Here is a 25669-nt window from a genome sequence, read left to right on the forward strand (position 1 = left end):
AGCCTAAGGCCTAAAAGCCTTGTATGTAATTAATTTCGGACCACTTGCCTAGCCGCTGGCAGAAATTGCTGAGGTCGATCACGCCACAGTGGAAGGGAAAATTAACTGCTTCCTCCTAAAGTCTTGTTCAAGCTGTAAGGTTTTTAAATTGGCTAGGAGGCACCCTAAGGGGGTGCTCTTTGGAAATTTGGACTGGGGGGGGGTGTTTCCCATTTGTTTCCTCTTTACTTACACAATGGACACAATGGAAATGGAAGTGGATCTCTGCCCGGCTTCAAAGCGTCCTTTGGAACCAGCAGAGACAGACTGGAGGCTCATGGAGCCAAAGTGGAGATTACCTTCAGGCAGATGTCTCTGTCCTGAACAGGTCTCCTGAGCCACTTGGTGGCTCAAAATGGACCTCGGACCTGCCCAGGATTTTGGGCCAAGGGAGGTAAAGAGGAGACAAGGGCACTTACCCCAGAGAGGCCGTGAGGGAAGCGGGTCTCAGGTCCTGGTCCGCCTGCCGTGTGGAACGAGGAGGAGGAGGAGGAGGAGGTTCCTCAATCCCTAGAGGCCTGAGGAGGGGTCTCCTCCCGGGTCTTCGGCACCAACTGATTTGTTTTTCTAAGACCACCAGAGTGGGCACAAAAGAACCAGCGAGTAGGCAAGGGTAACAGCAAAACTGCACATTTATTTTGGTAACCTAAGGTGTGGGGGAGAAGTCTGTTGGCCTCCGGCAAAGGAGGCCGGCAGAGTCCCCCATGGGGCTCCCAGCCCCACTCCTGACATCCCGACAGGAGTGGGGCTGTGAGAAGGCCTACCTATTCTGTTTTGCCGTCCTTCTCTGGACCTAGTCTTCCATCCAATATCCCTGTAGTAGGAGTAAGGGAAAAGCCATCCACTCCACGAAAAACTCCACTCCTTAATTGCTGCCTGGCCAACAACTACTTTGCGCATTCGTTCCTCATTCCCAACTAAAAAGGGCCCCTACCGAAAGCAATCAGTGGAAATCAGTTTGGCTTTCCCCCACTCGCCTCAAACTTACTAAATTTTCTTAACTATCTCATACTCCCCAACCTTGCCAGGACCTTCCTTCTGGGTTTTGCCCATATTCCAACAAATGCTTTCATTCCTCATTCCTATACTAATACTGTGCCTTATTTTATTCTTCATCCATACGTCCAAATACCAACCATGGGCCCCGACCTTAACGACGCCCCTTAACAGCAGGAAGTAGCCAGACAGACCACGGTGCCCCTTTATCACTATTATCAATAAAAGGTTGGACTGTTTGGACGAACGGAGGCAGGATGGTGCACTTCCGGGTTCTTCTTCACCACCAACTCTTCCCCTGTGTGCGAGAATGCAGCTGACGCCAGGGAAGGTGCAGATTAATCAGGCATGCACCAGGTGATGTCAATCCGAGGAGACCAAGATTTACCTGGTGGCACCTGCAGAGCGCCCCCACCTCCCCCGACATGCCCGTGCCCCGCCTATTGCCCTTCCACTCCTAGAAAAGTCGCTCCCAGCAGATGCGCCGGGGGCGGGCTTTCTCAGCCCCCACTCTTGTGGGGACTGTATTAGAACCCCCCCCTTCCCCCAGCTCTGGTCCCTGAAGCTAGATGACCAAAGAATAAATTTGCAGTTTTGCTTTTAGCCTTGCCTACTCGCTGGTTCTTTTGTGCCCACTCTGGTGGTCTTAGAAAAACAAATCACCAAGGAGGAAGTCAAAAGACATTCAAAAGGGAGAAAGGCAGATACAGGTAAACGAGGTAAAAGGCAGGTGGAGGGCAGTCATCATTTCCCCCTATCCTCTGACTGCTCATGTGTGAGCAGCCTACTATAGTCCTGGGCAGCCCAATTAAAAAGGGCATTGTAAACAGATAGAAGGCCCAAACAGATGAAGTGGCAGTACACATAGAATGGAAAAAGGAGAGAAATCTTGTTTGGCAAATAAATTATAAAGTAGTTGATGATTTGTTTCTCTAACAGTGCGTTTAACTGAGGTAATCCTACTGTGATTCTTGCTATGGGGTCCCCATTCTACAGTAGAGAACAGCAGCCATCACAGGTCACTTCTTAGCCACTGGAAATAATTCAACCCGAAGATCCCCAGTTACAGAGACATAGGCAAGAAGGAAGAGTAAAGTGTGTTTGCATCGCGCACAGACAGTATTATCATTAGCATGATTATTGTTTGAAGAAAACCAAACAGAGCAAGAAGAGCCTGTATTTTTTCACTCTTTATAGAATGCTTTGCTAAATACAGACACAATTGTAAATCCTTCTGCTTCTAGGGCATTTCATTTTGTTTGGATCCTACTGCTTTCCTGACCAGTCAGAGAAACCTCTTGCAGTCTGTGAATTAAAACACAGTATCACCTCCCTAATTGGTCCTGACGTTTGTAAAGAGCTGTTTGAATTCCCAAAAGGGCCTGAATAGCAAAAGAAATGTAATTCTATTACTTTAATGCCTACGTAGTAACTCAACTAATGGCTATAAAATGTTGCCAACAGGGGGCCCCTAGGGACTTGGAATTATCATTTTATCAAAAAACATTAATGGATGTTTGTATATAGAAGATTAAAAGAAAAATGTACTACATGGCTAAATTCTATATAGATAAGATTAATTTGTTTGTAATAAGCATACTAGTTGAAGAGGAAAATACATCCTGCTACATAGTTAGATACAGTCCACTCCTACATGAAATTTGAAAATTCCCTCTTCTTCCCCAATGTTTAAGATATTTACATTACTTTTCTTAAGTCCTTTTGGGGATCATCAGTTTCTTCAAACTCCAACTTCTTTCTTATTGCAGAACACAAAATATTACCCTGTTTCTCTTTCTTCCACCAATAATCCACTCCATGACTTTGCTGTGTTCTTCCCAATAGGGTCTGTGGAGTAGGTTTTCATCTAATCTATTCCTCATGTTCTCTGAAGACAAACGTGCAATCTCTTGTCATGTATTGATTTTGAAACAGACAATAGCTGAAATTGCAAATGTGGGAAAGTTATGAATGTTCAGACACATAAAGTTATTCAGATCCCAAACCCAAATACCTTATTTTCTCAAACAGCTCTCATAAGCTCTCTAATAATGTTCTTTTTTTCTTCCCTCAAGTAATCTATGGGTCCTCAAGGAGAGGTTTGCAAGTGTCCCCAGGCCCCCCTGCCTAGGGATCTGAGCTGTCCCAGGCTACAGCTCTTCCCTGTTCTCCAACCAGGAGTCGCTCTTGCTGAGCGTATTAGGCTTGTCAGGCAGGGCGGGCTCAGTTGTGATCATTGAGTGCCAATGTTAGCCATGGCCTCTGGCAGAGTCAGAAGAAGGGCTCCCGTCCTTTTGTGTCACACTGTGTTAGATGTGGGACATGAGCCCAGTGGGCTAAAACAGCTATTGAAACAGTTGCTCAAGTTTTGTTATGGTGCCTCTCCCTAAGACCTAACATGTGGCCTGAGTGACTGGGCTGGGCATTGAGTGGTGACCACTCGCTCCATGTAGATTCCTCCTACATCTTCTTTGAATTCTAACATTTTGTTACTCAGCCCTATTCCTGGCTTCTTCCTCTCTTAGAATGAGCTGTCTCCTGGGGGTACCTGCATCTTCCCTGAGAGTGGAATTTTGCCTGGTACTCCACTAGACGGTAACGTGCCCAGATCATACACTTTCCAGCATCAGGTACAACGCTGGCTTGTTCCCAAGAGGCTGCTCATTCCCAATGCACTAGACCTCCACCTGGCCCAAGCCACCAGCTTAGGCCCAGAGAGGCCTGGACCCTGCAAGTGGATGGTAGAAAGCCAGGCTCAAGCTGAGATCCTCTGCACGGGGATGGTCTCTGGTTCCTCATTTTGAAATAGTAATGGAAGACCTGGCTGTTGGCCCTCTGTTGTCCATTTTCTTTCTGAGTATAGGGGTCACCAAACTCTTCCGAGATAAAAAATATACATTTTGAAATATTGAGTTTTGACTCTCCGTGAAGGCCTGCAGGGGGACGTCAGGGATACCCGAATGGTTGCTGTCTGTTGCCTTTGGCCTCTGCTGTGTCACAGCCATGACCCTGCTTGGGCATTACCGGAGAAATCTCAGAAGCATAGTCTTCTACTGATTCCTGGTTATCTTTTGACAGATTCAGAATTTAGTGTGATCTGAGTTGATAAGATTTTCCTAATTTCAACTTTCACGTCAAGATGGTATGCAGCAAATTATATGTGATAATTATTAAGGATAGATCAGATTTCAGCTTTCTGAGTAGAAAAATACAATCCAGGCTATTCATATTTGAAAAATCTTGAGAAATTTTCTCCTGTGCAGAAGAAACCAACTTCAGAAGTCATGAACGTTTTAGACAAAGAGCCAAATCTAAGCTCAATAAAATATTTACTCTGACAGCTATCAAGTTTGCATTTGTTTAGAACCTGAAGTTATCTGTCAGTTGTCTGTGAAAGTCACTGCTTTAGCTTTCAGCTCCCCAGATTCTCTTCTATTTGTTACCATATTTTTCTAGCTTCCTTTCTTCAAAATTCACCCACCATCTCTCATAGCCCCACTCCCATTGTGATTTCATCTTTCCCTGTGTCCTCAGAGGTCTCAGCAATCCAGCAAGACAGACTGTACAGTGCGTGGTGCCATGGAGCATTTTTTATAGCAGGTTCTGTAAAGTTGACTGTAGGTTTAAAGCAACCTTTACATACTATCTGAAGTGAGTTGATGTGTGAGTCAATGTTTGGTAAGTACTCAGAGACCCTTACATTAAATGCAAGATCCAAGTGCACCGTATTATTGCTTCACTTTATTTGTCTTTTGTAAAGCACCTGGTACCATGACAATATTCACTAAATAAATAACAAATGAAACACACTTCCTTCTCTGTTTTAATAATGTACTATTCATGCATTTTTTTTCTCAGAACAAAGCATCATTGTAGGAAGTTGCTCTGACAATATTAGGCTGATATTGCAGGCAGAATGAAGAGATAAAATGGCATGACACAGGAAAACTGATAAAGTTTCTTTTCAAAACAAAGGAGAACAAGGCAATAACACAAAATATGATAAGCCAATAAATGATTCAATAGAATTAATACAAATACGAATGTAGTTCCTTTGATATTTTAATGCTTCTCTCAGTTATAGAACAATACCCACATGCCCAGAGGAAAATTCAAATTATAGTTTCTTGATCAATTCTATGTTGTTTTTCTTAAAAGAAAAATCTGTTGTCTTCTCTGTTATGATTCTGTCCTTAGGGAATCATGCCAGAGATGTTTAACAGAGAGCAGAATCATTGCCAAACATTTCTAGTGGGAACTGAGCTACCAAATATTTCCCTCAAATTATAGAAAATTGCCGTTTGTAAAGTCCACATTATATTTAGCTTCTTAATTTAGGATTAAACATCTGTAACTTATTGTTAGAACATCCGGAGAGTTTGCAAAATTCTATAATAGGAATATTGTCTCTTTCTTTAGTCCCATGGTGTCTCCAGAGAAAGTTGTTTTGGTCCCATTTGTAAAGATTTACTGATGGTCAAAGGAACCACTATGTAATTTTAGAGTAAAAAAATTGCAATGTAATGTTGACATGTTTTCACCCCAAATTGACACCAGTTGACCAAGGGGTCTGATAGTGGTCACCGTTTAAGCTGTCTCACGTACCCCAGCTGGGATCCAGTGGAACAGAAGGGGCAACTTTATCTCTTACTCCTTGGGCATCAGCTGGAGACCAAGATGCTGCAGTAACACAAGCCTTGGAGGAATTTAGGAATGGCCATGATTTCCCCCTGTAGGCTCCACCAACAGTCAACTAGGAAATAGTATGACTTATTCTTAAAACATTAAAGAATGGACAGTGATCTTTTAATGACTAAATTTAGCCAAGGGGCTTAGAATTTCTGAAGGATCAAGGGAAATGTAATAGAACTTGAGTCTTACATTTACAAGCTTTTCAGTTTAGCTTTAGTTCAGTTTCTTCAAATATGGTCAAGGAAAACTTCTGAGAAGACACCACATTGAAGCTGAGCTTTGAAGGATGATGAAGAAGACATAGGAATAAAATTCAAGAGGAGGTTTTCTGGCTAAAGGAGTAGAGTGGGTGAAGCAAAGAAGTGGGAAGGGACATGTGGGCTTAAATATTCGTCAGAGCTCCCCAGTGGCCCTGGAGGTACAGATGAGGCTAGAAACATGTTACAACACTCTGTTCTCCCAAATTATTGGCATTGATGTTATTTTCCCTGGAAAGGCTTATCTGACACTGGATCAAGTGCCCTTTCTCTGCTTCTAGAACCCTCTGCCCTTGCTCCAATTTAGTTCTTAGAGCAATATATGCATTTATTTATTTTTTCTTATTTGACTTCCTCTCTCTGTTTTAAGTTCTTTAGAGAAGGGTCCTTGTCTTCACCAATTCTGCCTTCTTACTGCCCTAGACAATGCTTGATAGGTGCTCAACGAATATTTTTTGAACTGAATAAACAATGCAAGCTGTTCCTTAAATGCTGCTTTTAAAATGTTTTCAATTTTGCTCAAAGGCCTTAGACTAATTGTTTTAAAGGCATAAACTAATGTATTAATAATGAATGTGAATATATTTTATAGTTAAACTATTAAAATGAACTTACTCTAGACCATTATAGAGAGAACAGAATGCAATACCAGATGAGTACCTTTTGGATCCACCTGAAGGATTTCAGCTGTCAAATTGTTAAAGTACCTCTTTATAAAGGAGTTTAATCTATGTAATAAATTGCTTATATAAGGGACTATTCAGATAGCAGTACAGTAAGTCCTCCCCTAACATTGTTGACAGGTACTTGGAAACTGCAACTATAAGCAAAATAGTATATAACGAAATTTTACCATAGGCTAAATGATATAAACAAGAATTAAGTTCCTACAGCATATTTTTGGTCTCAAAACATCAAACTTATAAATAAACACCAAAATACTTTGGATATTAAACATTGAAATAAATTTGAGTTATATATAGATTTAAGAAAGATTAATACAAACAAGCAAGATAATTGTTCAACTGCTTATTCCAGTTCAGGGTCGATAGTGGTCAGAGCCTATCCCAGCAGCTTGGGGCACAGGGCAGACACCAACCCTGAACAGGACACTTTCCCATTACAGGGTGCACTCACCCACACTCACTCAGGGACAATTTAGACACACCAATGAACTGAATGTGCATATTTTGGGGATGTAGGAAGGAACTGCAAGACCCTGAGAGAACTCACACAGACATGGGGAGAGCATGCAAACTCCACAAAGACAGTGGCCCTGGGCAGGAATCTATTTTTTCCCTTCTCATCAATGTTATAATGAAATAATATTGAATGAAACATTATTTGAGGACCTGCTGTGGAAGTGGGCAGAGTCCTTATAATCTGCTTGGGAAAGACTGTGTTGGAGAGAACTTGGACATGGGGTCAGAAAACATGAGACAGCTTTGGAAATGGCTGTGGGAACCTGAGAAAGCTATGCAATCCCTGATCTTCAATTTCATATCTGCACACTAACAAACAGCATATCAGCTCTGCTTGCTTTGCAGAGTTGGGAAGATAAATTAAGATAACGTAGACATGAGATAATAAACTACAAAGAATTTTTTTTATCATAATTTTTCTTATCATAATGGTGCAAGAAACAAGTTGAATTGATATCCCAAATCCCAGGATGTTTTTTATCCACAAGTTCAATAACATATGCCAGACCTTAGGACTTTTGATTTGATATGGAATCCATTGATTGTACCCTCACCTCTTTCTAACCTGATAAGGAAAGGAATATAAATCACCAGTGGAGACCAAGATGCTGCAGTGACACAAGTCTTAGCGGAATTTAGGAATGGCCATGATTTCCCCCTGTAGGCTCCACCAACAGTCAACTAGGAAATAGTATGACTTATTCTTAAAACATTAAATAATGGATGGTGATCTTTTAATGACTAAATTTAGCTGAGGGGCTTAGAATTTCTGAAGGATCAAGGGAAATGTAATAGAACTCGAATCTTGTATTTACAAGTTTTTCAGATTAGCTTTAGTTCAGTTTCTTCAAATATAGTCAAGGAAAGCTTCTGAGAAGACACCACCTTAAAGCTGAACTTTGAAGGATGATGAAGATGATATAGGAATAAAATTCAAGAGGAGGTTTTCTGGCTCAAGGAGTAGAGTAGGTAAATGTAGAGTTATAAAAGTTTATCCTTGGCAGGACACTGTATATGCTCTGGTATTTAACACCAAATCCCAGAGTCAGATTCAGCCTCCAGGTAGTTTTTATGTACAGCTTATTAATAACTGCATGGAAATATCCAATGGCAGGTTCTGGCCACAGTTATGTTGAGTGCTGGCGGGACAGATGAGTTCTATTCTCTAGAACATTTCTCCCATTTTCTGCTCTTTTGCAGGCTGTCAGGGGGTGGCTTTTACCAACATGTTGAAAGGCCTGGCCAGTTTTCCTTCAATGCTGCTCAGACTAGGTTACAGGGAGGGTTGACATGTTCTCCAACTCTATTTCTACACTGACTGTTCTGACAAAATTTAAACCTGATAGGGATTTGTCACTCCCTGGTGGCCCTTTGCCTTGGTTTATGACAGGCTTATTATCCTTGATCTTCCAAAGCCAGGGAGTAGAGGATAGGTGTTTGATTTCATATACCAGGTACTATTGACTTTAATTATCTTCTTGAAATCAGTCCAGCATGCAGGGATGAGGAACTGAAGTCCCAAATCACCCTGTAGTTTGGACAGTCTCTAAAACCACAATGTGCATATAAAGCTTAGTTATGCAGTATTTGTCAGGAAAATGCCATATTTTGCTGAGTTGTGATTTTCTGATATGCCCCATTTTAAATTAGACCTTTTCGTGTGTGTGGCAGATTTATAATTCTGACAGAGAAATAGCTATAAAATATAAAATATATAACCAGCCAGGGCTGGAACACAGCCATATAATTTCCCCATTTGCTCTGCTGAAATTGGTCATATGTAAATCCTCTTCTTTGCTTGGTGGCAGGGTCCATGGATGCGAAAACTGGAAGAACATTGTAGAGTGGGAGTTAGTCATATCATGTTTAACAGCATTGAGAGGCAAATATTTTTTCTCAATTTCAAATAATTTCTCTCTTAAATTTTGGTTAGTTACTTGGGTCCTGCTTAGTATATCGTTTAGGTCAGTCAACTGTGAAATTAGAGCTTGACAAAAAAATATATAGCCAGGTGGCCAGGCACCATGGCTCATGCCTGTAATCCCAGCACTTTGGGAGGCTGAGGTGGGCAGATCATGATGTCAAGAGATTGAGACCATCCTGGCCAACATGGTGAAAACCCATCTCTACTAAAAATACAAAAATTAGCTGGGCGTGATGGCATGCGCCTATGGTCCCAGCTACTCGGGAGGCTGAGGCAGGAGAATTGCTTGAACCTGGGAGGCAGAGGTTGCAGTGAGCTGAGATCGCACCACTGCACTCTAGCCTGGTGACAGAGCAAGACTCTGTCTCAAAATACACATACACACACACACACACACACACACACACACACACACATATATGTATACATCTGAATCTGTAAAATTAAAATGGTGATATATGTCCTATCAGCCTCATGGCCAGGGAGGGGATTCTATGGTGGGAGGGTGTAGGGGGTAGGGTGTATGAAATAGAAGGCTCTCCAGAGACTGTGATGTTCTATAACTGTAGTGTATTGTCATCACTCGGCCCACAAATACAGATATTTGAGAAACTGATAAAATGCTGTTGAAAAGAAGGCGTTGTGTTGTGCCCAGAGACATCCCATGGCTCATGGGGAGAGGATCGCCATCATGGGCTGCCATATGGACCTCAACTTACAGGTCCCCATGGGGACAGAAGTCATGACCTCGATTTTGGAGATTGGTTCAGTGTAGGAACCACATTCAAAAGTCTTCCATGTATAAATTCAGAGAAAGTGATGAGCAAAAAAGTTAGAAGCTGGTAGAGTGATGATTAGACATGCATTTATTTGCTTTACTTTAATGTGGGGTTTTAAAAAACTGGTAGACTCTAACAACTTTTCAAGATGCCCATCCCAACTTTAACCATTCATTTCCGCTTTCTTTATCTCTTACACTCCAACTGTGGAGCAGCCTGTGGCTTAGCCGGCAGCCAGGCATGGAGTGGGGGTCGGGGGTGTGGGTCTGGGAATCAGTGTGCCTGTCTTGGAAGCTGGAGTCTGGGGCTTGAGTCTAGACTGCACCTCCACTGAGTAACTCGGAAACCATGGACTATCTCATCAATGCAGTTTGCCTACTTCACTGGGTTATTGTGAAGCTCTAAGCAAAAGCTCTACAGAAACTGTAGAGTCAGCCATGTAAACTATTATTATTATCAGCCATTGTGTACATCAATGTGCATGAATGTGTGTTTATCAATGAAATAAGCAGAAAGGAGAAAAGACGCCATATTACAATTTTACAAATTGGCTGCCTAATTTATGTCTTAGTTAAGCACATGTCAGAATGCTTGGCTGCCTAGTTGTGGTTGTGAAGGACGTGTCTAGAAGTTACTGATCAAAATACATCCAGGAGCTCTGCCCTGGCTGCAGAAAGGGAGGCAATCTTCCACTGGTGATTTTCACATTTTATATTGAGCAAAAATAACTCTTTTCAAAAGTCTGTTTGATTGTCAAGAAGCTTTTCAAAAACATCTTCTGTAGGAACAAAAAGACCAAACCTTCCTGCCTGCCCACTTCTGCCCATAGGCTCTCTCTCAGTTATTTCTTCCCCTCCTCCTATGTGCTTTCTACCCCATTCTTCCTTTCCTACACGCCTGCTTCCTGTGTATTTGCAGTCCAGAAGAGGCAGCTGCCCACACAGATGAATTCAGTGGGTCAAGGGAGACACTGTATCCATAGGAACCTGAAAAGAGCCAGGCAGCCTCTGCTGTCCAACCCACGTGTTTGTGGTGTGGCCAGACTGGCTGATGAAGGAGTTTTGCTCTAGTTATGACACTTAGGAATAGACAGGGCAGAAACTGCCAGCTTTGATCCAGGCCCTGGGATGTAAAATGTGCCCAGCGGGAGCCATTGCGGGCAGTTGTCAATCACTTCCTCTTAACCCGCTCCTGGGATCCTGCGTCTGGCTCCAAGCTGAACACTCCCAGCTCCTGGCCAGGCTGCCTATAGTAGGTAAACTAGAAGAGAACCTGAACTGGGAGCTTATTCTTTCATTCCACAATGATCAAACATGTACTAAACACCAGATACTGTGTAATAGTATATAGTAGTAATAGAGGAAATGGTATATAATAGTAATAGAGGAAAACCCAAATAAATAAGATATGGTTCTTCCTTTTAAGAAGTTGAAAGTTGAATGGGAAAGACAGAAACGTACACAAGTAATTATAATATGTGACAAGTGCTAATTCAGGACCAAGCACTGTGGGAACCACAGGAGGAAGTCACAACCTCTGCCCAGATGCAGGGAAGGCATAAGAGAGGTGTTTTTGGGCCAGAGTTGTGAAAGATGACTCAGATTCTTCCACATGGAGGAGATAAGCATAGACATTTCAGGCACAGGAATTTGCAAGAAGAAAGGCAGGGAACCAGGAGGATGTTCGAGGAATTGTGAGTGTCTAATGTGGCCGAAGCAGAGTCTTCAGTGCAGGTAGGTGGGGCAAATGAGAGGGGACTGGTTGAATGAATCAGTTTGGTAAGGGGCTTGAGAGGAGTGCTAACGGGATTGAATGAAAAAAGAAGCCAAGGCAGATATTTTAAAAATACCTTTCATAATGAAAATCTAAACCTGCAGAAAGTCCACTGCCGGTATTTATGCTAGTGACATCATCAAATCTGTGTTTTGGATGGGAGCTCGGGGGCAGTGTGGAAATGTACTGTTGAGGGAGGATGGAGAAGCTGAGTCAGGGAGGTCCATTAGATGGCTGTTGAAAAGCTATAAGAAAGAAGCTATGAGAAGCCACAGTAAGGCAGAGTCAGGAGGACTGAGGAAGAGCAGCTTAGTGGGGTGTTAGACACAGTAAGGCCCCAGGGACTGGTTGGGGAGAATGGTTTAGGAGTCAACAATGTTCTAACTTAATGGATGAGGTGGAGGGATAGGAGCGTGAGTAACCCATCTGGGGAGCCCAAGCCCAGGAGGAAGCTGCTGGGGAGGATGGGAGAGCTTCCGACTCTACTTTCCACTTAAGACAGCAGTTCTTTGTCAGCTGTTGAGTTCAAGGGCTCTGAGTTGGGAAAGGCCAGGGGCTGAGTTCAGCAGGCCTGTATCTTGGGACTAACCTTTAAAATATTTGAAAGCAGCTATTTAGCCCTCCCTTGGCTTTCTTATCACCAGAATAAAGCCATCTCAATTCCTTTAATCTTCCTTCCAGGGCCTTCAGTAATTTGGGTTGATCTGTATTATTCCTCTCATTTAAAATGCAAAGCCCCAGGGTAAAATAACACATGAATATTTCTCAAGTTATAGATGTAATTATATTTTTTATGTTTGCTGTGTACTCCTAAGTGAATATTGCTTTAATTCCCAGCTTTAACACTTTATACTTATTAAATATCTTCTTTTGCTAAGAAAAGTTTAAAATTTTTAATTCATTATTTTTCACCTGCTCACTAGCTATTTCATCCCAACAATATGCTTACCAGCCCTCCCCTTGGTAATCAATGTCTTCTCAGGAGCTCCTGTGGCGAGCTTCCTCTTCTCATGACCTATTATTTCAGAATTGCTACATTGACATTGAAAGCAATGGCAAAAACTGCAATTACTTTTGCACCAACCTAATATTTGGGTAAAGTTCCAGACTCTGATTTCATTAAGGAAGGACATCGCCCTGGCCAAACGTCAAATGAAGGAACAAACACAGCCTGTCAGTACAGTGGTGGTCCGGGGAAGTCTTCTAGGTGGTCCAAAGACTGAGTTTGAAGGACTGTGCTGGTATCTTGGAGTTCTTTGTCAACACAGAGAGAAAACAGCACACACTCTTAATGATGTTACAGTTGGAAAGCATTGACTGAACAGTATCTGGCCTAATCATTTTAGGCCTTCTGAATACCCTGCCTGACAGGTGAAAGAAAAAGACATGGAAATTTTAGGAAGTCCTGAGTTTCATTCAAAGATATTAATGAAGATGTTCCCTGACCCAGAGAATTCTTAATAGTTGGTCCTGCAGGTTACAGCTTGGAGGGGTCTCCTTTCAACCAGCCTTGCTCCTTCCAGAATGGTGCTGTCACTGACTCAAAGCCTCCTGGGCCAGAAGAAGGTGGCCAAGAAGCACCTCCTGGGTCAGAAGAAGTTCCCTCCCCTGGGTCTTGCTATCTCCCTGGGCTCTACCAGCTCAACAAGGCCAAGTTCCTTCGCCACATGGCCTTGGCATTCTGCTGGTTCCCTGGCACCTTTCCCTTTGCTGTCCAGGATTCTTTGATGCCTTCACTTTCTTTTTTCCTTTCTCCTTTCCTCCAGCCAGCCCTTCTCATATAAACAATGTAACTCAGAAATATTTTTTTTTAAATTCTCCCAAGGATGATAAGTATCACTCTAGTTTATAGAAGTTAATTCATTTGATACAATGGGCATTAAGGCTTAATTCTACCATGGCAGTTTGGTTGAGAAAAACTGTTGGGACTATGGAATATTTTTCCACCCTGGGCGTGGAGAAACTCTAGTCCCCTCAGTCCCACTTCTGTCACTGATGACATTTGTCTCAAATATTCTGATTTTGTTGGGAATTCTCTCTTGATCTATTAATACCAAGGGCTTAGGTTTTTATAAACGTTAGGGAGAAAGAGACTCTCAGTGTTCCTCCCATGGAAACTCCTGCCCTGATGCAATGGGCTCAGGATTGTACATTGGGGAATTGCTTGAATTGGGGAAGGACCAAAGAGGAGAAATACTAAGAGAGAAGAGGGTCAAGAGATTGTCTTCTTATTACCTTTAGATGACAGCTATCTTAAAATATATCAAGGTCTAGTAAGTGAGACAAGAAGTAGTAGGCTTGTCATACTTCAAAAGATACATGTGTTAAAGCTAAAATACTAGTTGCTGAGACTAATGCCTCTCAAATTTCAGTCACTAAACAAAATAAACATTTATTTTTTGTGCACATCACAGGGAGGATGGGGGTAGGGGTGTGTCTCTCTTCCACACAGTCATTCAGGGATCTAGGTTTCCTCATCTTGGCCTTGCCCTCTCCCTGCCTCCAAAGTCCCTTGCATTCAACTGGCCTATGAGAAAAGAGCAAGGATCACATGTGGGAGGATTTTATGGACCAAGCTTGGTGAGATGTGTAACACCTGGCCTACATTCCACTGGTCAGAGGCAGTTCTCTGGCTCCAGCCAACTGCAAAGGAGCCTGGAAAAGGTAGTCCAGCTGTGTGTCCATGAAGAGGAAGAGGATGTGGGCATTGGTGGTAGCCAAAGTTTGGATGTTTGAGGGTCATAGATTTTGGTTCAAAATGAGATGCTAATTACTTGTGAAAATTAGTATGCTCAATGGCAGGCAACCTCATGAAGTAATATGCTTGTTGTTACTAGAATGTTGGTTGCAGAACAAATTCCTGCCATTTCCACTTTGGAGTCATGTAATTACAGTTCCCAAATAGCATAGCAATTCTTCCTACTCTTTTGCTTCCACTTTTCCTGTGGTGCAAAATGTTTGGTTTGTATTACTGACCAAAGAGTGGGCCACATGGTTTTACCTCTTCTGGGGAAGGTCTTTTTAATTTTTCTCTTTTTTCTTTTCTATGATTACAAGCTGGAGTATGAATGTTTAGGTGGCCTTGGTGGTCAGCAGGCAGGGCCCAGGGGAGCTCTGTGTGTGGGGAGGGTGAGCCTGCCCATTGCTGGTATACATGCCTCTGGGGACAAAAGTTATCATGGTCCTTTCACACCAATAGAGCATAAGTAAAGGAGAGCATAATTACCAGAAGGGTAACGTTCCAGGATCCTAGTATTTTAACATTGGAAGATATATTGGAATTCATAGAGTCAAACCCTTTGTGTGCTGAATATGAAGAGGAACAGAGGGGTCAAATCCTTTGTCCTCAGGGTTATACAGCTAGAGTGGACAACACACAGTTAGAATCTGGACCTCCTGACTCCTAGGCTTCAGCTCCAGCTTGCTCCTCTCACCAACAAAATGTCAGGATTTTCCTGTCTTGAGGATATTGGTTGGTGCAAAAGTAATTGTGCTTTTAGCTATTAAAAGTAGTGTCAAAAACTATAATTACTTTTACACCAACCTACAAGTATTATTCAATCAACCTTGTCCAGATCCTGGTTGGAACCATATAGAGACCCGGAGCCATGGGAGGCAGGAGACAGGAGATTTGGTTCTGCTCCCAGCTCTGTGTGACCTTGGCTGTGTGGAAGGCCCTTAGGTTCCTCAGATATAACCCAAATAATGTGATTAGATCAGTGGTTTTCAAATGATTTTCATATAGGGAGGCCCAGTGTCTTCTGGAGCTCCCTTAGTAGCTATTTTGGCAAAGAGGAACAGAGTTTTGTTGACTTTCGTTAGAAGTTTCCATGACGTTAAATGGTTTGGAAACCCCTGGAGGAGATAATCTCTGAGGTTCTTCCTGTCTTTAAAATTTTATGTCTCTTCTAAGTATACTTCATGCATTTTGTAATGAAGGTACTTCGTAGAGAAGCTGTTTAATTCATGAAAGAAGACACGAAGCTTTGAGTTGTTCAGGAACAAACCAAGGCTTTCTGTTTGTCACAGTTGCAGATTCAAATGCCTTTGGGATCAAGCAGGTAATCTAAAGGAGGAAGGACTGTGTCATGGACTGAGTGTGTCTCCCCCAAATTCACTTGTTAAAGTGCTAATCCTAGTACCTCAGAATATGACTGCATTTGGAGATAGGGTCTTGAAAGAGGTAATTAAGTTAATGGAGATTCTTTGGGTAGGCCGCAATCCGTATAACTGATATCCTTATGAGAAGAGGGAATTTGGATGCAGGCACGCACAGAGGGAAGATCGTGTGAAGACACGGGAAGAAGAGGGCCATCTACAAGCCAAGGAGAGAGGCCTCAGAATGAAACAAACCCTGGCGACACCTTGATCTTGGACTTCTAGCTGCCAGAACTGTGAGGAAATACATTTCAGCTGTTGAAGCCACATAATCTGTGGTGCTTGGCTACAGCCGCCCTAGCAAACTAACACAGAAAGGTGTGTGCATGCATGTCAAGGAATGGGGAGTTGGAGGGACCCCGGCAGTTCTGAGTGAGCTCATCCCGGTTGAAAGGGGAAGGTGCTCTTCAGTTGGGCTGATTGTTGCCATGTGGGAATATTGGCTCAGAGGTGCCAGATGTTCTGAATTTTCATGTGAAGCAAGACATTTTTTTAAATGTGAAATTTTTCAGTTGTTAAGATATATGACATGGGCAAATAAAACATGTCTGTGGGCTGAATTTGACCCACAGACCACTAGTCTATGACCCCAGGTTTGAGGAAACAATTTAAGTGACCTCATGAAGCAGGACATAACTAGAGAGTAAACATTAAGAGCTGGAATACTGAATTAGAAGCCAGGACACCTGGCTGGCTTTCATGGCTAGACTATCTTGCTGTTAGACCTCGAGCCAGACCTCAATTCCCATTCATGTCAGACGAGGAGGCTGAACTCTCTTCCAGCAGAGGCCATCGGAGATTTCAAGTCTGAGTGCCATATTCTGTAAACATCAGAGAATTATGGCCAAGATAAATACTCTCCACCTGGCTATTTCTAAGACTAAGTGTCTGATTTTCTAAAGTCAAAAAGAAAGAGATAGAATGTAATTAAAGATTTAAGTACACAGGAGTAGATAAAATATCCCCATGTCTCAGAAAAGGCTACTCAAACTGGGAAAAAACAAAACAAAACAACAACAACAAAAACAGGAGAAATTGCTTCAAATGACTGTCATTAAAAATATTGGCAAAAGAGAATAAGAACTTCTGCCTTTCATTATCAAAACCTGCTATATGAAGCTGTGTTCCTTTGCTCTTGTATTGGAATTGTCACTGTAGGGTTTTCTTGGCTCATTTATTTTTTTGGTCAGCATTTCAAGGACAAGGTATGGTAGACATGAACTAAAAATAATAATGACTGAGCCCTTACTATTTGCCAGGTACTTTACATATACAGGTATTTCTTCTATAACATAAAATTGCACTTTCTAGAAAATGTTGCTGTCTGCAAAACTTGGCATCAAAAATAATAGGGCCTATGGGAAAAATAGGGCCAAGGTAGACCATTCAAATCCCATGCGACTGTGATTAAGGAAAGCAATCACTGCTACCTGGGGAGATCATTTGGACCACCTTGGCAGCAGCTGAGAGGCTAGAAGCTGCCACATGGGTATTAAAATGCACAAAAGCAATAAAGATGAAAAGCTGGTAACCCTTTAATTAGACTGGCACTGGCAGGGTCTGGGACAGGGCAATGGAAATGTAGCTTGGAGTCACAGGGCTGTTGCTAAGGAGCACACAGGAAGCCAGACAACCTTCCACAAGCTGAGAGCTCACGAGGCTGGAGGTGCACCTACCTGAGGAGGTAGCCCTGGTGGCAGGCACTCATTTAAACATTTCCTGGAATACAGCAAAAAGATTTCAGCTGCTGTTGCAGCAGCCAAACCTCAAGCCTTTTCCTTCCCATTGAAGGTTATGGTTCTACTCCTGCTATCTCAGGACTTCTTGGTTAGTAAAAATTACCTACAAAATTATGGAAACCAGTGCAGTTTTCACATTATACTGATGTCATTTCTCTGTGACCAATCTCTGTTGGGCTAATTCATACTACGGAAATGGTAGCAGAACAGAATGTATTATCTTATTTAATTCTCACAATTCTATGAGGTATTGGAGGGAGCGGTGGTTCCCACATTAACATGCATCAGAATGACCTGGAGGACTTGTCAAAACAGATCCTGCTGTTCCATACCCAGAGTTTCTGATTCAGTAGGTCTGGGGTGGAGCCCAAGAATTTGCACTTCTAAGAAGTTCTCATAAGGTACTGATGTTGCTGGCTGGGGGACCACATTTTGAGAACTACTGTATTACAGGAAACTGATAATGGGCAAGATTTTATGACTTGCCCAAGATTGCTGCGGGAATGGACCCAAGGCAGGCCTAAAACTTGGGCCTAATGAGGGTACTAAGCATGAGAAATAGACCTTTTACGACCTATAAACACTTAGGAATGTGCTGAGGTTGGTTTCAGTAGTTACTTGCACCTAGTTAGCAGGCAGGTATGCCGCTTGGGCAACTGGGGGGATGGGTTTGTGGTCAGCAGCAGCAGCTGTATATTTTCATGGGGACTGGGAGACCTGGGGGGGTCTATACCTCCACCTGCTGGCATGCTGTGTGGTCTCCTGTTTTGTAAGACATCTCCCTCAGTTTCTGTATCACCTGCTGTTTAGGAATTTACTCCTGGTGTGTGTCTGTTAGAGTCCCACCACTTGTCACATGATCTTTCCCTGGAGGCAGCCGGCAGGCACCAGGCCCCAGGATCTCTGACTCTAGCACCCAGGAACTCTGACTCTCGCACCTGTGTCCTCCCCTGCTATGGTCTGAACGTTTGTGTCCTTTCAAAATTCACATGTTGAAATCCTAACCCCCTGTGAGGAGGTGGGGCCTTGTGGGAGGTGATTAGGTCACCTGGGCCCAGCCTTATGAAGTAGGCCCAAGGGAGCGTCTTTGTTCCTTGTATCATATTAGGACACAGTTGGAAGGGGCCATGGATGAGCCAGCAAACAGGTCCTCACCAGACACCAAATCTGCCCATGCCTTGATCTCGGACTTTGCAGCCTCCATGACTGAGAAATAGATGTTTGTTGTTTCTAAGCCACCCGGTCTATGGTACTTTGTTGCAGTAGCCCAAACAGACTAAGACTCCCCTCGGCTGGCTGCAGTGTCCCCTGGAGACTTTTGTGAGAGCTTCCCAAAAGAGAGAAGGGAGTTTCCCTCTGACTGGCTCATAGCCCCATTGAGTGTGACTTGCTTCAGGGAGACATGAGACAAGGTATTCGAGTGTGGCTGAATAAAAAGTCGCTCTGTGTGCTTACCAGATCTCTCAATAACTGACTTTGCTTACTTTGTTTTTCAGGTTGTAAAATTCATGGGGCAAAGGTGGTATAGAGTAATGATAGAAACAAGAATGCTGTCCATTTTTACTGTAAAAAAACTCCCTATTTCAGAAAGGTATACATTAGGGTTGTGAGGTTGTAGGCTGAATTAAGATTGGAAGAAACTCGTTGATTATTATTAAATGCCTCTCGATATTTCAGAAGACATTCCCCCACCCTGAAAGTATAATGTGATAGAAAGAGCTATGGAGTTAGGCAACGTGTGATTTGAGTTGTGCGATAATGGGAAAGTTGCTTGTTTAGTCAAAACCTCTGTTTCCACTTCCATCAAGTGGGATAATAATATGTACTTCACTAGGTTATTGGGAAGAGAAATGACCACCAGTACTGCAGATATGTTTCTGATACCCACAGCTTCCTGAGCAGGGTATAGATTAGCTATATCTTTGGTTTCCCTGAGGTAGCACAACGGACCCAATAAAGTTCTTATAAAATGTGTTCTCAATTTTGCACTTGCTTTGAAAGAACCGGAAACCGAGGTGTGGTGCCATCTCGAGAAGACAGAAGCAGAAGCCTGCCAGAAACTGGCTTGGTTGAAACTCTGGTTCAAAGCATCAGGAAGCTCGCCATTTTCCCTAACTTCTCACTAACATATATACAAAGTGATTTTTAAAAAAGATAACATGTACAACACTGAAAAATAAAAAATGACTAACAACCAAATTCCAGCATTTTGAAGAAACTGACATTAATTCTAAGCCAGATGGAGAGAACCAAGAATAACCGATGTAGCTTTCCTCATATGTCATACCTCTACTTTGCCTCCTCGATTTGAAGACCTGGTGCCTATATCAAACAGAAAACTTTCCAGTTTTGTGAGGAGAGCAGAGTACCTCTCTTTACGTTTCTCCCACAGCCACCTGCCCCTCTGCCTCTTGTCCCCACTCAGGTGTCATCCTGTCATATTTAGACCAAGACCCCAAATCTCAGAAAAAAGGTGATCAGGAATTAGTGGTGGGCTGACAATGGTCCAAGGCCTGTGAGTGGGATGGATACATCCTTGAATAATCCCCTCCCCTTGAGAGTGAGTGGAAACCGTGACTGGCTTCTAGCCAGTTGAGTACGGTGAAGGTGATGGATGTCACTCCTGTGATTACGTTACGTTATCTAAGAATTGTCCTAGTGGGCTGTAACGAGAGATTCTTTTGCTGGCCTTGAAGAAGTAGGCTGCCATATCATGAGCGGACCTGGGAGAGGGCCACATGCAAGGAACAGAGGGATCCTCTAGATGCTGAGAGCAGCCCTGGCTGACAGCCAGCAAGAAAGCAGGAACCTCCATTCCACAGCTGCAAGAACTGAATTCTGCCAGCAACCCCATAAACTTCGAAGAGGATCTCAAGACCCAGAAAGAAATGCAGCCAGCCAACACCTTGATAGCACCCTTGTGAGACTCTGAGCAGAGGACCCAGCAAGGCCATCTTCAGACTCCTGCCCTCCAGAGATTGTGAGATAATAAATGTGTGTTGTTTTAATTTGCTAAGCCTGTGGTCATTTGCTGTGCAGAAAAAAATAAACAAACAAACCGGTACAATGAGTTATAGTCTTCATGATGTAAGCATTGTGGCAGGAAATAAATAAACTCCCAGGAAGCAGAGCATGCTGGAAATGAGAATGATTAAATGGTTTCTCTGGAACCAGAAACCAGATAGTGGAGGTCAGGGGAAGGTGCCACCTCAAGAAGACTGAAGGAAAGTCTATGGGAAGTGAAACTTTGCCTGAGAGCTATAGATATACAAACCTGTCTTACAACTGTAAATCTGATAAAGAGATTCCAACACCTTGCATGTGACCAAACAAGGGGTGAGAAGGGCCAGAGAAAATCAACTTTTCACAAACTTACCAAGAAATATCCAGGAACAATAGGAAAAGAAACTTACAAAATCCTAATGTGAGACTAAAGAGAAGGCTTCCTATTGAAAATATTAAGTTCTTTTTCTGTAGATTAATCTATAATTTAATGCCATCCCAATAAAAATCTTAATGGCATTTCATTTGGAATTTGACCAAATAATTCTAAATTATTCAGAAGAATGATCACTTAAGAATAGCTAATATATTTTTGAAAAGAATAATAATGAGGGTGTCTTCTTGCCTTTTCATAAAATTAAACCCATCTTAAATTCATAATGATTATAATGTATATAGTATCAGCTCAGGAATAGGCAGGTGGGTTAATGGAACTCAATAATATAAGCCAGAACATACCCAAGGCTACGTATGTATGTACCCTTGTGTATTTGTGTTGTTTTGGTATACAATAAGAATATTATTTCTAATCAGTTAAAAAAAAAAAAAAAGACTGGATAAATCTATAAATGGTGTTGGGAAGAATGATCAACCCATTGGTACAAACCATTTATATCACTAACTTATACATGACACACACACACACAAATTCGATCAATTTAATAATTATGTTAAATTAAGTTTAGCTCAAAGCTGTCTCCTTACCTATGAGACTTTTGGCCTAAAGTTTCCTCCATACGTAGTGAACTGAAACCCAGCTGGATGTGTAAACAGACTGCAACCTACTCTTGTACAAATCGCCAAGCTTTAGCCAATGAAAGGCAGCTGATAGTTCATACCAGGTTCAAATAAGGCAAACACAGAGCTGTAACCAATCAGGCTGTTTCTGGCATCACTTTTTAATTCTGTCTGTAAATTCTCTTTGATCACATGCAGTGCTGGAGTGTCTGAGTCTATTCTGGTGGTGGGGGAGGTGCCTATTTATTCTGGTGTTGGGGGAGGCGCCTATTTGCAAACGGTTCTTTGCTCAATTAAACTCTGTTAAATTTAATTTGTGTATAATTTTCTTTTTAACAATTATAAAAAATAAAAATGTATAGGTTAAATAAAATATGAATGAATAATTTTGGTGTTTTGGGGGGTAGAAAAAGCATTTCCAAGCAAGATACCAAAGCCAAGAATCATTAAAAAAAAGATGACTGTTATAGTTGATCACACAAACAATGAGAACTTCTATGTGTCATAAAATTTCACAAAAATCTTGAAAGGCAAACAAATAGAGGGGAAAAAATGTGACATAAATGCCAGGCGTTGTTAAGCTTTGAGCTTTTACTAATCAGTTAGAAAAAAATAACCAATTGAAAAAATGAGCCAAGGCTAAAAAAAGGCAACCACAAAATACAGCAGCCCATGTATTTGCTTTGCTATGTGTACTTTTTTTTCCCCCCAGAAATTGTGATTTCTCTGGCTTCCAGGAACAGCACTGTTGGGGCACTGCACTGCTCCCCAGCCTCACTGGATTTTTCAGGAGCTGTCCAGTACCAATCATCTTTCTGTCGAGGCTGATTTTCCTACACATTATCCAGGAATTTCCAGTAAATGACTAGACAGTCCTTCTATTAAATGATATCGCTAAATGGAGATTTTATACCCCTCCACAATTTCACCCTAAAGAATGGATCAATTACTAAAGCCTATTTTATTAAAATAATTATATTTCAAAGTAGATATGGCTTTATCTTTTTATGATTATCAAAGCAATTCACACTTCTTGTAAAAACATTCCTGTTTAAGATACAAAGAAAACAGCAAAAATACCCTTATCTTGTTGTCCAAAGATAACTTCTATTTTTTTGTGTGTGCACACATTAATGCACATACATTCATGTGAGCATGTGTTTACTTATATTTTTATAAAAATGAGATCATACTTTCTTCCCAGTTCAACCTTATATCATATCTTTCCTCGTCAGTAAATGTAGATGTACCTCATCATTTTAAATGAATGCTTATTATATTTCAAAATGAATATGCTGTAATTAATTTAACCAGTCTCCTACTGATAAAATTCAGGTGTTTTTTTTTCTTAACCATTATCAAGAGCTCTGTAATTGACTCTCTATGCATATTTTTGGCCATGTGTCTGGCTATTTCCTAAGAATAAGTTCCTAGGACAGAGATAATTAGTCAGTTGTCCTAAGGGAAGAAAGAGCCAGACAAGATGATTTGATGCAACGGTAAGCTATAATATTTGAGGAAGAGAAGAGATACTGAGTTGATCACAGTCACTATCACTTGAATCTGTGCCCAGCCCAGCCCTGTGGCCACATGTTTGGGTCCTAGGGAGAGGAGGTGCTAGCTGCACTGTTTTCAGACCCTTGAGACAGTGGGTGCATGAAGGAGAGAGGGTTGCTCCTTCATGGCTGATCCAAGCCATTATGTAGCACTGGGTCAAGCCAGAGCAGGGGCAATCCCAGTGGGATGGGGATTGTTTGTATGCACTTTTCTGGACTTCATGGGGACTCCCAGAAACACAAAGCAGGGGCTGGTAGAGACATGTGCCAGGGAAGTTTGAGTCATTACTTTTGCATGATTCTATCTATACCCAGCAGCAGGGAAGGCCTGGAGAAATTCAGTTTATACTATGATTACTTGTGGGTATAAACCAACTCTGTGTACTTAATGCTATGAGAATACTGAACGTACACTCTATTTTTAATAAAGCACATACACAAGGCTTGTCCTTTCTGTCATTTTACAGTCTTAGTACCTTGGGGCTTGTTTTGTCTCACCTGTTGTGTACTCATAGCCAAAGTAAGGCCTCTTGGATTCTCTTGACAGCCATTTGCCAACTCAGCCATACGTCACTTAAGTTCTTTCCCCTCTTTGTTTAAAATTGGGTATGCAATAGGTTCTCTCAAATGAGGCCTTTCAGTAATTTATAACCATATAGAGATTACGGTTTTTGTCTTTATTCCCACTTCTTAGCACAGTGCGTTCCCACAGTTCAAGGGAATCGGGTATTGAACAATGAAGAGCAACCAAAAATCCAAAGTAGGGGAGTGTGGCAGACACTGTCTATTGTCATCCAACACTCATTCCCCTTCCTGCCCGCTCTCCTTTCTCACTAAAAAAAAGGCTAATTTATTCAGGAGCTGGGTAGAGGCTCATGACTTTCAGCCTTCTTTCCAGGCCCCCGGTATAAAGCATGATTAGTTAAAACCAGTCACCATCATCTCACTTTGCTTGGCCTTTCGTTGGGTGAAGGATGAGGGTGTGATCCTGTTTTGGCTAGTGAGATGTAAAGGACAGTCCAGAGAGGTGAGTGTAGTTTCCCAAATGGAAAAAGACAAAATCCCCCAAGAAGGCATTTTTCTCCTACACCTTCTACCTCCCTGAAATGGGGAGGTACTATCTAAAACAGCAAGGGCCGTGACATGGTAGGCATGAGGATTCTAAGATGATGGATCAGTGGAATTGAGAGTACCTGGGTACCTGAGGGCATAGAGAGCAACTGAACCCCCCAGCAGTTGCTTTTCTCCATACTTGCTGCTCAGTGAGAAAAACGAATTCCTACTTTTTTTTTTTTTTTTTGGTTTGAGATGGAGTCTCCCTCTGTCATCCAGGCTGGAGTGCAGTGGTGCAATCTCAGCTCACTGCAACCTCCACCTTCCAGGTTCAAACAATTCTCCTGCCTCAGCCTCTGAAGTTGCTGGGATTACAGGCATGCACCACTATGCCTGGCTAATTTTTCATTTTTAGTAAAGACAGGGTTTCACCATGTTGGTCAGGCTGCTCCCCAACTCCTGACCTCAGGTGATCTGCCAATTTTGGCCTTCCAAAGTGCTGGGATAACAGGTGTGAACTACCACACCTGACCACATGAATTCCTATTTTTAAGAGTCACTCTCAGTTGGGTTTTCTTTTACTTGCCACCAAAGCATTCCTAAGTGATATCTAAAATAAATGAAACAAGAGTGATGTGACTATCAAGGAGCATAAACTCTGGAGAGAGAGTTGCTGTTTTGAATATAAGCTATTTTATTTGCTAGTTAATTTTGAGACTTTGGCTGTGTTAGCCTCTCTGTGCCTCAGTTTCTCCATCTGTAAGATAGAGACAATAATAGCACCTACTTAATAGACTGTGCATGATAGTCCAGAATAAATCCCAAAATGTCAGCTTGACTTCTTTTTGCAGCTATCACAATATACAGGTATCAAGTTGGAAAATTATACCTATTTTTAATAAAAGAATGTAATGCATTTGTTAACACATCATTTGCAGTAAACTTGGATTGGGAAATGGTTTGTAAATTTTTTTAGCCCTTCTCGCATTTATTATGGCCAAATGTAAAATTGTTAGTCTCTGGGATGGCCTAGAATAAATATTTATGGTTTTCCACTCACATAAAACAAAAGAGTAGAGCTATTCCACATGTGTCTTAGACTTACTTGGCTCTAAGGAGTGAAACTCCACCTTCATAACTGTAACTCCTACCAAGTTTGCATTTCTTTATGTGCCCATCTTTCCTCTCAATATATTATTCCTTCCTAAGTTTCTATTTTTTCCTCAGAAAGTTTTGAAATCTGATGGAGTTTGCATTTCTGCCTCTTTCTTCTTGTTGTATATTTTTAAGAAAACCAACAAACAATGGTTTATGTTAATGCGGTGTCATGAGAAATACAAAGGAAGCAGACACCAGTCTTTGCTCTTCTACTGTTTATAGTATTGTATATCAGGGTATGCAGTCACCTGGTGTTCTGCTTTTACAGGAGGGTTTATTAAGTATGAGGCATTGGGCATTCATATCATGGTTGGCCCTGAAAC

The sequence above is a fragment of the Piliocolobus tephrosceles genome, chromosome 4 (genome assembly GCF_002776525.5).
Source record: "Piliocolobus tephrosceles isolate RC106 chromosome 4, ASM277652v3, whole genome shotgun sequence".
In the NCBI taxonomy this organism is placed as follows: Eukaryota; Metazoa; Chordata; class Mammalia; order Primates; family Cercopithecidae; genus Piliocolobus; species Piliocolobus tephrosceles.